The 15,224-nt window shown below is 37.1% G+C and overlaps 1 long non-coding RNA gene across 1 annotated transcript in view; it reads left to right on the top strand.

Moving 5' to 3' along the window:
• Nucleotides 1-15,224, top strand: part of LOC132682161 (uncharacterized) — a 238,183-nt gene that overhangs the window by 208,852 nt on the left and 14,107 nt on the right. The gene's annotated exons all lie outside the window — the stretch shown is intronic.

Raw genomic sequence — 15,224 nt, 5'->3', positions numbered from 1 at the left:
AGGGGAATGTTGGCTCTAAATGATTGTTTCTGTAGTTTTGCAATTAAATATATTAATCTAATACCTGCTGTTTTTCTTCATGGTATTCACACTGGATCAGACCACAGTTTACATTTTCCATCAGCAACTTTGAATTTTTCCTTGTACTTGAAGGAGGTAGTGTTTATGCTCTACTCAAATCATGTGGAGAGCAAGGATTAAAATAGACCGCTGCTCAAGCCAGGGACAAGTTGCAAATTAGAGGCAGTATAATATAGTTAAGACTGTGGACCATGGGACTTATTATCTTAGTTTAAATCCCAATTGATCTCGGACACACAGTTTGCTCATTTGTCAGTGGGAAAAATAATACTACGTACTTCACAGGATTGTTATGAAAGTGAAATTAGTTGTCACATGTGGATCGCTTAGAGAATTGCTTGGCATGGGGCAAGCCCTATTAGTAAGGCAGGATTATAGTCTGAATTAGGTGAATGGCAGTCCTGAGCTAAGACAAAAGTTTAAGTTATTATAGAAGAGTTAAAGTTTGGAACTGACTTCTTGGTTATCTCTGAACACTTTCATCAATGACAAAATATTCAGTATGACACCAAATAGAAAACTAACTTTAATTAAAAATGTGATCTCATATAAATAAATGGAATATTGAATGTCCATTTGGGCTAGGAATTCTATAATTGACATTTTAAGTTTCCTCTTCTGTGAACTGCTTTTTCAAATCCTTAGTAAAGTTTCTATTCTATGTTCTCTTTTTATCACTGGTTTATAGGATTTCTTGGTATACTCTGCATATTATGGGAGACCCTCCACATTTCTGACCTAATTTTTCCACGTGGTGAGGTGTCCACAGAGTTGACATTCTTGGTCAAGTGCAGGACACTTAATGCAGGTCTGCTCTGTGCTATATAGCAAGGTCCCTGTCCTTATGGGAGAGACCCATATTTGCCCAGCTCTGCCAGCACCAGGTGGGTAATTCTAATTCAGAATGAAGTATTAAAAAGTATTTAAAATCTCATGTGACTGCAGATCTAAAAACATGTATCCTTTATTATTCTGGATCATGATAAAAAAAATAGATGGGGACTATGGTCTTTCTTGAGAGTTAATGACCATTATAGGGATATGGACAGGCTAGGGAAAGCACTGAGGACTGGGTAATACCCCAGGAATTTTAAGCACAGGAACCATTACTACAGCAAGACCTGAAAGGAGAGAGATGGACAGTAGATGTAGAAAGAATGCCTGGTAGGAGCTATGTAGATGCAGGGGACAAAGTGCTATTTATTATACTAACTTTGCAAGGTAATGCCAGTTTAGATATACTCTAGTATATTCCAACCTGAAATCTGAAATGCTAGTCACCATTCTTCCCATAAATTATCAGGGAAAGAAAGGGAGGAAAAATCAAGTGGTTAGAGAGCAGAAAGTTGTTTTAGGCCTGCTTCTGTAACTATTTATGAGGCTTAAGTTGAGAGTTCTACTTCTTCCATCACCATGTTCCCCTTACTGTCTGTCAACACCTTGGCCAGGTGGAATTCTTAATCTAATGTGTCCCAAACCTTCAATTATGCTGGATTTAAATGTTTGGTGATCCTATATTCATTGTGTTGGCCAGTCTTTCATTGACGGTGATCATTGGTCAAGTGAGTATTAAGGGATATTGCAACAAATTTCCTGTGTTTCAGAGATTGTCTTTTTTTTCCCGTAACACAATTTCTTATTTGCGATTGGGAACAGTTAACCCAACCAGTACATTGATCCCTTTCTTTGCTGTTTGGAAGACAACTTACAGAGGCATGAAAAGCCCCAAATGACTAAAGCATCCAGTTTAACAGATGCATGAATATATTTTCACAGTTCTTCCTGGGCACCAGGACCTCCAAACCACAGATTCAAGTCCATGGGAAAAGAAGAAAATATTGGTTTACTCCTTGGTTCCCAGACCAGTGGCTGTGGGGAGTTGACACATATATAGGCTATTGGTCTAAGGTATATATTGCATTTTCTAGGATAGCACTAACCTCAATGACTTTTATTTTTCAATTTGTTACATGATTGAGTCTTCAAAAGGTATCTACTGTTCAGTGAGTCATTTTCTTCTGGGAGATGGGACTTGTGGTTAAGATTAGTGAATCCAATGAGCATGAGTCCATTGTCTCACCTCCTTCACTCTGTGTCTTTATTCAGAGGTGATTGTTGTGTGGAGTAACTTAGCAATGGATGGATAAGATATTCTGTAAGTCCTGCTGGTAAGGAAGGGAAATCTGGCTTAAAATATCTGTATATTCCTGGGGCGCCTGGGTGGCGCAGTCGGTTAAGCGTCCGACTTCAGCCAGGTCACGATCTCGCGGTCTGTGAGTTCGAGCCCCGCGTCAGGCTCTGGGCTGATGGCTCGGAGCCTGGAGCCTGTTTCCGATTCTGTGTCTCCCTCTCTCTCTGCCCCTCCCCCGTTCATGCTCTGTCTCTCTCTGTCCCAAAAAAAAATAAATAAAAAACGTTGAAAAAAAAAATTTAAAAAAAAAAAAAAAAAAAAAAAAAATCTGTATATTCCTGGGAGGGTAAATTGCTGTTTGTAGTATAATAGAACTGAGCCATTATAATCAAACTGCCACTAGGTGATCAACCATTCCCCCCAGAGGTAGTTACTCAGCATTAGCCTGTTTCTTAGAAGATTGGGCACTCAGCAGCAGTAGTAGCCAAATCAGCTTTGAGGAGAGAAAGTGTAATATGGCTCAACAATATGTTGAGCCCATGCGTAATCCAATCCCTGCTACCAAAGCTCTTTATACATGAACTCATTGAGGAAAAGAAGCTTCCATAGCATGATTCATGATATAGATCATCTTCTCATCATAATAGACAATCTCCTTTGCAGTGAACATAGGAACTTCATACTCTGCATGCATTTAGAAGGATATACCACATAACTTTTATCACCAATTTTTTAATCTTGTGCTTTCCAAGTCTCTGACCCTGAAACAGGATTGGTCTGTACCTCAGACTATGTTTGCTTCCACACAAAGTGTACAACCAGATGTTGGATCCTGGAGTTCTTCCCATAGGAAATACTTCCTTCATTAATATCTTTCAGAGGTACCATTTGAGGGCTGTAATATTGTATCATTTACTTTTGAGTAGTTCTTGCATTTGAGTAGTTCTAGCAAATCCATTGCTAAGTAGGCCCATTCTTTTTCCATCTTTTTAAAATGGAGCTTCCAATGAGATGGTATAGATATTCTGAGGAATTGGTGAAAAAGCAGTACAAATAGGTATTATGGGAGTCTGAGCTAGCTGCTTGTGAAGTTTCCTAGTGATTTCTGAATCTTCTAGGAATCAGTCTTAAATATATTGTTTCCATTTTACAATGGAATTCTGCTGTGCATGTCCAATTTTGTGATTCAATAGATTATAGAACACCTTGTTCAGGATGGGCAGTCTGTTGCATGTCATAGAGTCAGGTGTTTAGTTCTTACTAAGGCTCAGCAGCAAGCCTTTCAAGTAGAGAATATTTGTAAGTGAAAGAAGGCATGACTTTATTCCAAAACTTTGGGGTATATGTTACTATTTTTTCATTGAAATTTGCCAAAGATTCCACGTATCATGTCTGTTGATCATAAACTTTTCCAAAACCATTGGGTCTGCCAGTTATAACCTTGCCCCTTACACAGTTCATAGACAAATAATACTCAATATGTCCTCCCATGCATCGTACTAAGTAATGTAACTAGAACACTTGTTATTTCTTGCTCACCAGGATCAATTAGTTAGATGTCATCAATGTTACAGTTTTATGTAATGCTTTATGGAATATTGTAGGGACCAAAGTACTTCTAGATTATATTATGATGGAAAGCAGGGACACTGATATAACCTTGAGGAAAAGCATTAAAGATTTACTCTTATCCTTGCCACAGGATGGCAAATTTTTCAAAATTATCAGATTATCTATTCTGGTAAAGATGGGAGTTGGATGGAGGAAGGCTTTTCTAAGTCAATATCTTCATACCATGAGATAGGACTTTGTTGATATGCTCTAGTAAAGATACCACAACTGTCATCATGGCCTGATTATCTTTGGTGAAATCTGTTTGAGGCTATTCTCTAAGAGCCCTGTTGCTCTTGCATAGGCCAAAAAGGGCTCCCAAAATGGCCAAATGGCCCTTTCCATGTGGGTCATGGGACAAGTATGCGAGTCTTTCAGTTACTAAATGTTTTATTTCCACTATATATTCTCAGACTAGGAAAATAACCTTCTGTGAGACAGATTCAAGCTAAAATTCTGTCATCTACCCTTCTTCTATGCACTGTGACAGGATGAGTGTGAAAGTTTGGAAGCTTTTCCTTCCATTTCTATTTTTTGGAACAGCTTGAGAAAGATAAGTATTAACTCTGCTTTAAATGTCTGGTAGAATTCCCCTGGGAAGCCATCTGGCCCAGGACTCTTATTTGTTGGGAGATTTTTGATAACTCTTTCAATTTCTTCACTGGTTATGGGTCTGTTCAAATTTTCTATTTCTTCCCATTTGAGTTTTGGTAGTGTGTGGGTGTTTAGGAATTTGTCCATTTCTTCGAGGTTTTCCAGTTTGTTGGCATATAATTTTTCATAGTATTCTCTAATAATTGTTTGTATTTCTGTGGTGTTGGTTGTGATCTCTCCTCTTTCATTTGTGATTTTATCTATTTGGGTTCTCTTTTCTTGAGAAGTCTTGCTAGGGGTTTATCAATTTTTTTTTTTCTTTTCAGAAAACCAGCTCTTAGATTCATCGATCTATTCTACTGTTTTTCCAGATTCTGTATTGTTTATTTCTGCTCTAATCTTTATTATTTCTCTTCTTCAGCTGGATTTGGGCTTTCTTTGTTGTTCTACTTCTAGTTCCTTTACATATGTGTTTAGGTTTTGCATTTGAGATTTTTCTTATTTCTTGCAATAGGCCTGGATTGCAAAGTATTTTCCTCTTAGGACTGCCTTTGCTGTACCTGAAAGGGTTTGGACTGTCGTGTTCTCATTTTCATTTGTTTCCATATATTTTTTAATTTCTTTTTTAATTTCCTGGTTGATCCAATCATTCTTTAGTAGGACGTTCTTTAACCTCCATGCATTTGGAGGTTTTTCAAATTTTTCTTGTGGTTGATCTCAAGTTTCATAACATTGTATCTGAAATATGCATGGTATGATCTCAATTCTTTCATATTTATTGAGGGTTGTTTTGTGACCCAGTATGTGATTTATTTTGGAGAATGTTCCATGTGCACTCTAGAAGAATGTGTATTCTGCTGCTTTTGGATGGAAAGTTCTGAATATATCTGTCAAGTCAATCTGGTCCAGTGTATCATTCAAGGCCATTGTTTCTTTATTGATTTTCTGCCTAGATGACCTGTCCATTGTTGTAAGTAGAGTATTAAAGTCCCCTGCAATTACCATATTCTTATCAATAAGATTGCTTATATTTGTGATGAATTGATTTACATATTTGTATTTCCAAGTTGGGGGCATAAACATTTATAATTGTTAGCTCTTGATGGAGAGACCCCATAATTATGATATAATGCCCTTCTTCAACTCTTGTTATGGCCTTTAGTTTAAAATCTAGTTTGTCTGATATAAGTATGGCTACTCCAGCTTTCTTTTGATTTCTAGTACTGTGATAGATAGTTCTCCATCCCCTCACTTTCAATCTGAAGATGTCCTCAGGTGTAAAATGAGTGTCTTGTAGACAGCATATGGACGGATTTTGGGTTTTTTTTTCAATCCACTCTGATACCCTATGTCTCCTGATTGGAGAATTTACATTCAGAGTTATTCCTGAAAGATATGGATTTAGTGTCATTGTGTTACCTGTAGGTTTCATGCCTGTGGTGATGTCTCTGGTCCTTTGTAGTCTTTGCAGCATTCCATTCATACAGTCCTCCTTAGGATCTCTTGCAGGGCTGCTTGAGTGGTCATGAACTCCTTCAGTTTTTGTTTGTCTGGGAAAGGCTTTATCTCTCCTTCTATTCTGAATGACAGCCTTGCTGGATAAAGGATTCTTGGATGCATATTTTTCCTGTTCAGCACATTGAATATTTTCTGCCACTTGTCTGGCTTGCCAAGTTTCAGTGGACAGGTCTGCTACTACCCTTATGTGCCTACCCTTGTATGTTAAGGCCCATTTGTCCCTAGCTGCTTTCAGAATTCTCTCTTTATCTTTGTATTTTGCCAGTTTTACTCTGATATGCCATGGAGAAGACCTATTCTTGTTAAATCTGAAAGGAGTTCTCTGTGCCTCCTGGATTTGGATGTCTGCTTCCTTCCCCAGATGAAGGAAGTTCTCAGCTATAATTTGTTCAAGTAGACCTTCTGCCACTTTCTCTTCTTCTAAAACTCCTATGATATGGATATTATTATTGAATCACGTAGTTCTCTAATTCTCCCCCCATGGTCTAGTATTTTCTCATCTCTCTTTTTTTCAGCTTCATCTTTTTCCATAATTTTATATTCTATTTTGCTTATTCTCCCCTATGCTTTTTCCATCCTTGTTGTCACAGCCTCTAGTTTATTTTGCACCTCAATTACACCATTTCTTAATTTGTCGTGATTATTTCTTAGTTCCTTGATCTCTGAGCAATAGATTCTCTGCTATCTTCTATGCTTTTTTCAAGCTCAGCTATTAATATTATGACTATTATCCTAAATTCTTGATCAGATATATTGTTTATATCTGTTTTGAGCAATTCTGTAGCTGTCATTTCTTCCTGTCTTTTGAGGAGAATCGTTCTGTTTCATCATTTTGGCTAGTTTTCTGTCCCTTGTGTATTTTAGTACCTTGTTATGTGTCCTGCACCTGCGAGCACTGCTATGCTAAAGAAGGATCATACCCTGTCCAGGACCTGGCCCTTCAGGAGGTATTTTTGGAATGTGTTGGGTGCTCTCTGTTGTTGTGACTCTAGTTGTTTTATCTCTCTACTCATAGTGGTGGTTTGGACTTTCCACCAAGTGTGCTTTGATTTGTTCATTGAAGTAACCCTGAAAAATGTTCTAAGGGGGGTTGGTGGAAGAAGATTTATCCCATACAGAGAGAGAAATGATGGGAAAAGAAAAGAAAAAAAATTGCATAGGGAAACTATACAGCTTAATCCAGAGAGAGAGGAAAATAAAGAAGGAGATTCAGAAAAGGTATAAAAGGAATAGATTAAAAATGTCTGCTTAAACAAACCAACAACCAGAATAACCAGAGGATGAAAAGGAAGAAATAAAAAATATTATATATATTTATAAATATATTATAAATATTTTTATAAATATTTTATATATATTTTATATATATATAATAAGAATTGACCAAGAATCAAATCAGAAAATGCAAACCCACAGGACTTATACCTGTGACTTGGAACCCATGGCTGCACTGGTCTGGAGTAGGGGCTGTCTGGTTTGGTCAGTGTCAATCTTGCTCTGGTTGATAACTCAGTTACCAGATATGGAGAGGGAATAGTTTGGTGTAGGAGGTCCTGCCTCCAATCTAGCCCTAACTTGTTGGTGATGGGGAGAAAAATGGTGACACCCAGTCTCTCCTCCCTGGTTGGGGTGACCCAAACCATTCTGTTCAGGCCATCCTCACAATGACACATGGGTCCAAGTGGGCCGGTTTGTCCCGCTCTACAGTCTCCTGCACCTCCCAGGCACTTGGCTGGGATTTAAGCCCCAATGTCTTAAAGGATACCACCCCAGATCCGCATGCCCTAGATCCAGGGTAGTGCCACTCTGTTCAGCCAGCCAATAAAGGGCCTTTGGCTTGTGGGTGTCTGCAGGGTCTTTTGTCCTTGGAGTGGCTATATGCATTCTTCCCACAACACTCAAGGGAGGAGTTGCTCTCTCCAACTCTGCATCTGAGCTTGTGACTGAGCTCAGGGCTGGCTCCTCTCCTCCCCAGGTGCGTGAACAGGGCAGTTGGCCCCAGTCCAAAGAAAGCCCCACAACTCTGGAACGAGTTACAAATTGGTTCTTTCTCCGTTTTTTCTGTTCCCTGGTCCATGGTTTTTCTCATGTCCAAATACAATCCTATACTTCCACAGCCTCTCTTTCTCTTCCTTTTGGCTCTCCACAGAAGGGGATCCCTCCGCTCTGTGCCTACTCCATCTGTTTTGTCTCTCCCAATTCACAATCACGCACCTATGGCCTGCCAGGTTGCCCCTGTGAGCCCCTGGAGATGTTTCTGTCCCTCTGTAGCCTGTATTCCTGGAATTCCAAGTCTTCTGGCCTCACTATGGCTGTACTTGATTGACAAGGGAACTTCGGGTCCCCCTACTTCTCTGCCATGTTGACACATGCCACTTGTTGCTCTTTTATAACCACATCCATTTGTTTTCTCTCTCTCTTCTTCCTGTCTGTTCTGTCCTTAAATTCTGGGAACCACTAATTTTTTTCTCTATTCCTATAATTTTGTCTTTCAAGAAGGCTATATAGATGGAGTCATATCACATGTGGCTATTTGTTACTGTCTGTTTCACTCAGGATAATTCTCTGGCAATCCATTCATGGTGTTGCATGTATCAATAGTTTGTTCTTATTTCTTGCTGACCATTGGTGAATATTCCATGGCATGGATATACCATATTTGGTTAAATACTCACTGTTGAGGGGTGCCTGGGTGGCTCAGTGAGTTAAGTGTCCAACTTCAGCTCAGGTCGTTATCTCGCAGTTCATGGGTTCAAGCCCCACGTAAGGCTCTGTGCTGACAGCTCAGAGCCTGGAGTCTGGTTCACATTCTCTGTCTCCCTCTCTCTCTCTGACCCTCCCCTGCTTGCACTCTAGCTTTCTCTTTCAAAAAATAAATAAACATTTAAAAAAATTTAAATACTCACTGTTGAAGGACACCAGATTATTTCTGGTTTTTCAGTATTATGAATAAAAGTGCTATGAACATTCATGTACATGTTTTTGTGTGAGCATAACTTTTTATTTCTCTAGAGTAGCAAGCCAGGATGGCAATTTTTAGATTTTATGGTAGTTGCATACTAAATCTTTAAGCAACTGTCAAATGGTTTTCCAGAGTGGCTTTATTATTATATATCTCACCATCAATATATGAATGATCCAGTCTTTCTTCAATCCTGCCAGCCTTTGATGTCTCACTATTTTTTATTTTAGCCATTCTGCTAGGTGTATGGTGATACCTCATTGAGGTCTTAATTTACATTTCCCTGATGGCTAATGATGTTGAATATCTTTTTATGTACTTATTTGCCATCTGTATATCTTCTTTGGTCAAGTTTCTCTTCAGAAATTGTTTTGCCTATTTTCCAATTCGATTATTTGTCTTTTCACTTTTGAGATTTGAGACTTCTTTATGTAGTTCAGATACTAGTCCTTTGTCAGATACATGGTTTTCAAATATTTTCTCTCTGTAGTTTCTCTTTTTACCTTCTTAATAGGGTCTTTCTTGGAGCAAAAGTTTTAAATTTTTGTAATGACTAATTTATCAGTTTTTCCTCATATGGATCATGCTTTTGTTGTCACGTCTAAAAACCTTTTTTTATAGAATTGTTGAATCACTATGTTGTACACCTGACATTGTACGTACATTGTACGTACATTGTATGTCCACTATACTTCAATATAATGAATAATAATAATAATAATAATAATAATGATAACCTTCACCTTGTCCTAGATCCAAAAGATTTTTCTGCATAGTTTTTTTCCTAGAATTTTTATAGTTTTACATTAATTTCATCATCAGTTTTGAGTTAATTTTACATGAAACAGGAGATTTAGGTCCAGGTTCACTTTCTTGCCTATGGATATCTAATTACCCCAGGAACATCTCCTGAAAGACTATCTTTCTTCTATTAAATTATTTCTGAATATTTGTCAAAAATCAGTTGGGCATATTTTCGAGGATCTATTTCTAGGTTCTCTGTGTTGATTCATTGATCTGTGTATCTATTCTCCACCAATAATACAACACATTCTTAATTATTATGGTTATATAATGTCTTGAAATTGAGTACACAGATACTTCTCACTTTATTCTACCTTTTCAAAATTATTTAGATATTCCAGTTTCTTGACCTTTCCACATAAATTTTAGAATAATCTTGCCTATATGTACAGAAAATCTTGTGGTGAATTTGATAAGAATTGCATTAAGCATTAAGTAAAGAGAATTGACATCTTTAATATGTTGAATTTTGTAATCTATGAACAGAATATATCTATTTATTTACATATTCCTTGATTTTTTCATCAACATTGTAGTTTTTAAGTCCTATACACATTTTGTTAGGTTTACAACTATTTTGTAATTTTCTAATTTTGTATCTGAATTACTTATTTTAGCTTTCTATAATGTTATGACAAATCACCCCTATTTTCCAGTATGTAGACATAGCTGTAACATCTTAGAAATAAAACTTCTTGAGTCTTAAAAATAAAAAGTCTAAAAAATAAGACATCCCACCCCTGCTTTTTTTGTTTAAAGAAATTTATTTTAATGTTTATTTATTTTTGAGAGAGAGAGAGAGAGAAAGAGACAGAGTGTGACTGGGGGAGGGGGAGGGAGAGAGGGAGACACAGAATGAGAAGCAGGCTCCAGGCTCTGAACTGTCAACACAGAGCCTGACACAGGGCTCAAACTCACGAACTGCGAGATCATGACCTGAGCTGTAGTCAGACACGAAACCAACTGAGCCACCCAAGTGTTCCTTCCTACCCCTATATTTTAAAGTGGGTAGCTGGCACACATTTCCAAAGCATCTGAACAGTATTTGAACACTGTATTATTGTCTTATTATTTATCATAATGTTCTCTCCTGTTATCATTTAGGAAAAACACCCTTATTTAATGTTTATTAAAATGGGGTTATTAAACTGATTTGTTTTCTTTATTTCAAAGTATGTAACAAAATTATGATTTAAGAAAATTTCTGTATGAATCATACATTTCCCCCCCAAATTTTATTAGCTAATTTAAAATATTTCCCACATCTTTGAGACCGGGAAATGACTAACAACTAACATTTCTAAATTAGGGCCTCTATCCTGAATCAAAATAGAAATTTGAATGTTTGCTACTTCAGGCATTTTTTTTTTTTGCTGACTAAAGAGCATGTGAAAATCGTATTAAGCAATCTTGCTAAATTAATTCATTCCATTGAGAATACTATTTATCTTTTAAGAACAAAAATTTGCTGAGGCACCTGGGTGGCCCAGTCGGCTACTACTTTGGCTCAAGTCATGATCTCAGGGTTCATGAGTTTGGGCCCCGCGTCAGGCTCTGTGCTCACAGCTCAGAGCCTGGATCCTGCTTCTGATTCTGTGTCTCCCTCCCCTCAGCTCCTCTTTTGCTCACACTCTGTCTCTCTCTCAAAAAAAAAAATAAAGATTAAAAAAAATTTTTTTTAAAAAAGAACAAAAAATTGCTGTTAATTATTATTCACTTGTTCTCTTATTCTTTTGGGATGTTATAGTCAGAAGTTGAACACGCAGAGGAAGTTCTATTTATTGTGAATTTCATTATCTGTTTCAAAGTTCAAATTGTCTTTTAAGTGGTGTCCTGGATATGTTAATGCAGACAAAATGCTCACTAACAGTTGGATTTTTACTAATTAAACATCAAAACAACAACAGAAGTCCTGCCCATTCTTGGAGTACCTTATGGTTTCTCTTGGTATGTTTAAGGATAGATAAGGTATAACATTAAGCTTTTCCTCTTCATTTTTAGCAAAAATATTTCCAATAACATAGACATATTACACATTTCCTGAATTTTTCTGGTTCCTTAAAAGTTGATTAAATCAAACTTTTCTGACATTATATTGGAAATGAAAGAGTGAAATTTGCAAAAAAAAAAAAAAAAAGAAATTTGCAGAATTAATTATTGGAAAGGTCTTTTTATTTAGTTCATTAGGGCAAGGTTGATATATTTAAACCTGGAAAACAGTGGTAAATTGCCAGTATTGTCAGCTTGACTGCTAAAATAAAATTTCTAATCCAAGAATATGGGTTACTAACCATTGGTATTATAATAATTTTGACTTATTTTTCTTGCTCTGAAAAAATAAGCACAATTTATACTAAAACTTTAGATCAGAATAACTGGTTTATTCCATGAGAATACAAACAAAGGGAAGAGGAAAGGAACAAATACATTTTTATTTTAAATAGATTGATTAGGGAACAGCAAATCAGACAGACTTGTCATTTACTGAATGTGAATTTGAGCAATTTAACAGTTCCTGTGTGTAAAATGCACTAACAATACTTTCACAAAGGTTGTTGAGATGACTAATCAAGGCAGTGTATTTGGCTATTAGAGTATGCTCATTTTATCTGGTATGATTGCTATTTCCATGTAAACTTAATGATTAGCTGAGTTTCTTTTTTTTTCCTCCTGGTGACTTATACTACAGTAAAAAAAATTGGTAAATTCCTTGTATGTTTTCTCTTGCTCAGTCAAAACACATAGTAATTAGTGTGATTAAAAAAACTAATATAAGTGTAATCTGTTAAAGCTGATCTGAAGGAAAGTGAAGAATTTCTAAGATCTTAAAAAATACTATTTTTTATTTTAGGGAGAATTGATTTCTGAAATTTGGATAAATATAAAAAGGCCATAAAACCTATGGCCCACAAATCCTTTATTTTACTTTTGTGTATCTTAAAAAAATTTTTTTTACGTTAATTTGTCTCAAGAGAGAGAGCGTGAGCAGGGAGGGTAGGGACAGAGAAAGAGGGAGAAAGAGAATTCGAAGCAGGCTCTGTGCTCTCAGTGCAGAACCCAACGCAGGGCTCAATCTCATGAACCATGAGATTATGACCTGAGCAGAAATCGAAAGTTGGAGGCTTAACTGACTGAGCCACCCAGGTGCCCCTACTTTTGTGTATCTTTATGTTAGGGTTACCTGTGCCTAATAAAATGTGAGCTTATAAAACTTTGATCAAATGCCATCAGAGCATATAACTCTATTTTTGGCTCCAGATTCTGGTTTGCTGCAGTACCACTGTGTTCCTGCCAATCAAAGAACATGACTCCATTATAGAAAAGAGCAGAGGAGCCACACCTTAGTGTTCGCAGTTGTGCATATAGGGTCAGATTCAAATCAGCAAACACCGTCAATGGAAATGAATTGATACACCAAATTTCTTGCACCACATTTTCATCTATTTGTAAATTAAAGTTTGTTCTAACCAACTAAGAAAAGTCACCAAGTGTTAGCTATCATTAAAGGTGACAGCCTACACTGACAATATTTATATTTTACTAATAGTTTTCACACACACCCCCATGCTCAAGTCCAATTGAGTGAGTCAGTGTTCCCTCATGTACTCCCACCTCCAAGCCCCTACACATGCTGTGACTTTTGTCCAGAATGCCCTTCTCCACCCCATTCCCACCAAGCCTATCCTTCCCTGTCTCAGCCACCTCTACCCCCTTCTAAAATTGTACACAACATTTCTCCATTTAAATCTGACCTATTCTTCAAAGACCAATTCAAGTATTGCTTCCTTTGCAAAGCTTTTCTTGAATCCTACTTGCCACAAACATTTCTTCTTTCTCGGAATTTCTGTGTCTCATACCTTGCAGACATTGGCTTCCCTGGGACAGGAGGGCTTAGGGAGGAAGAGTGGTAGATAATCTGGGCGAGTGATATGATGGAGAGAGGTTTGAAAAGAGTGTGCTACAAGGATGGCAGAAATATAGTTTAGCTATTTCATGCAACTTTGCTTAAGGCTTAGGTGCAAAGTTCCATGGAAAACCATAGACCCTGTAGCCCCTGACACCTATGGAGTACATGCTCTAATGCTACACTGTTTCTAAAGACACTAAATTAATAGTGTTACCCGCATGTTTATCTGACAAGTATGATGATATAGCACAAGTATGAGGTTGGTCAGACGTATTTATGATGGATTAACTAATAATGCTAATAATGTATCTAATTCAAGAAAATTATGTTACTCTAATAAAGCCATTTGTTAACTGGAAAAAAAAAAGATTCTTGTTTGCTTTGAGCCTTTAAGAAGTTATTTCATTAAATAAATGTAAACATTTTAAAAAGTGATGAGAGTAAATTTTCCTTTAAAGAGAACACCATAGTCTCCGAAGAGGAAAAGGGAAGGATTAGATTTCTAGCCCACTGGCCTTTGTTTTTGCATCAGGGTGGGACTGCCAAGATCTGAAGAAGTAGTATTTAAGTGTTTTAGTTTCTGTTAACATTGTAATGAAAATAGAATACCGTTTGATGACACGAAACACCTCTTTGTACACCTTGTTTTCCAGATATATTTACCTAATCTCACCCCTTGCCAGGAGAGAGCAGTAAGCATGGAAATTTTGTCCTGCTTCTTATTTCTCGTGTTCCTTTCTATTTGTTGTACCTCTTTCAGTTTTGCACGTTCCACACAGTTGGCATTTGGCAGCCAGAGGTACTCGGGAAGAATTCCTTCAAATTCTTTGCTTTTATACATCCGTTTGACACACAGAGCAGAGAGCCCATAGCTTCGTGTGACCAAATCAAGATGTCTAAATCTCCTTTCTTTTTTGTTAATAGCTTCTCTCACTGGCCCACTGGCCATCTATTGTGATGGAAAACTTTATTTATATACATAGTTTTGTGTTGACTTGAAGATCCATTGAGACTTTCTTTGCTGAATATTTCAACTTCACATAAAGGGTTCTGTTTTGCACTATAATTGTCTCTTCCCTGAAATAATTTGAATCACCAAGAAAGTAAAGATGGTATCTTACTATTATTATCCTGGCATGCCAAGCACTACTGCTGAATGTGTAGTTGGTTCTCAGTAAATTAAAATTTAATTGAGGGAAGACATGCTGTCTTGGCGGGATCTCCGCTTACCGAGACCTAAACTATGCTGCCTATGGAGTTATATGCAGCAAAGCACGTATCCAGTGCACAGGCTGTTGCAAGCAGAAGGCGGAGAGAGGGGTAATCCAATAATGCTCACATGGAAAAAATCCAATAGCACTGACTTGAGTGCACATAAATATTCCTGTAGAGAGATGACAAGTAGGGAGGATTTCATTTGTGCTTACAGAAAACCTCTCCAAGATTAGCATATGCAAAGATGCCCATAGCCCACCAACTATAGGAAATCCAGGACCGATCTTTTGGTTTAAAATTATATATTAAAGGTATGTACAACTTATGAATGCATCGGTGACATTTCCTTCTTTTCATTTAACCCAATTGGTCTTCATTTCAGTGTCTTTTAATTCGCTTAC

This window comes from Panthera onca, chromosome A1 (genome assembly GCF_046562875.1).
Source record: "Panthera onca isolate mPanOnc1 chromosome A1, mPanOnc1 haplotype 2, whole genome shotgun sequence".
In the NCBI taxonomy this organism is placed as follows: Eukaryota; Metazoa; Chordata; class Mammalia; order Carnivora; family Felidae; genus Panthera; species Panthera onca.
This window is presented reverse-complemented; position numbering and strand designations above follow the sequence as displayed.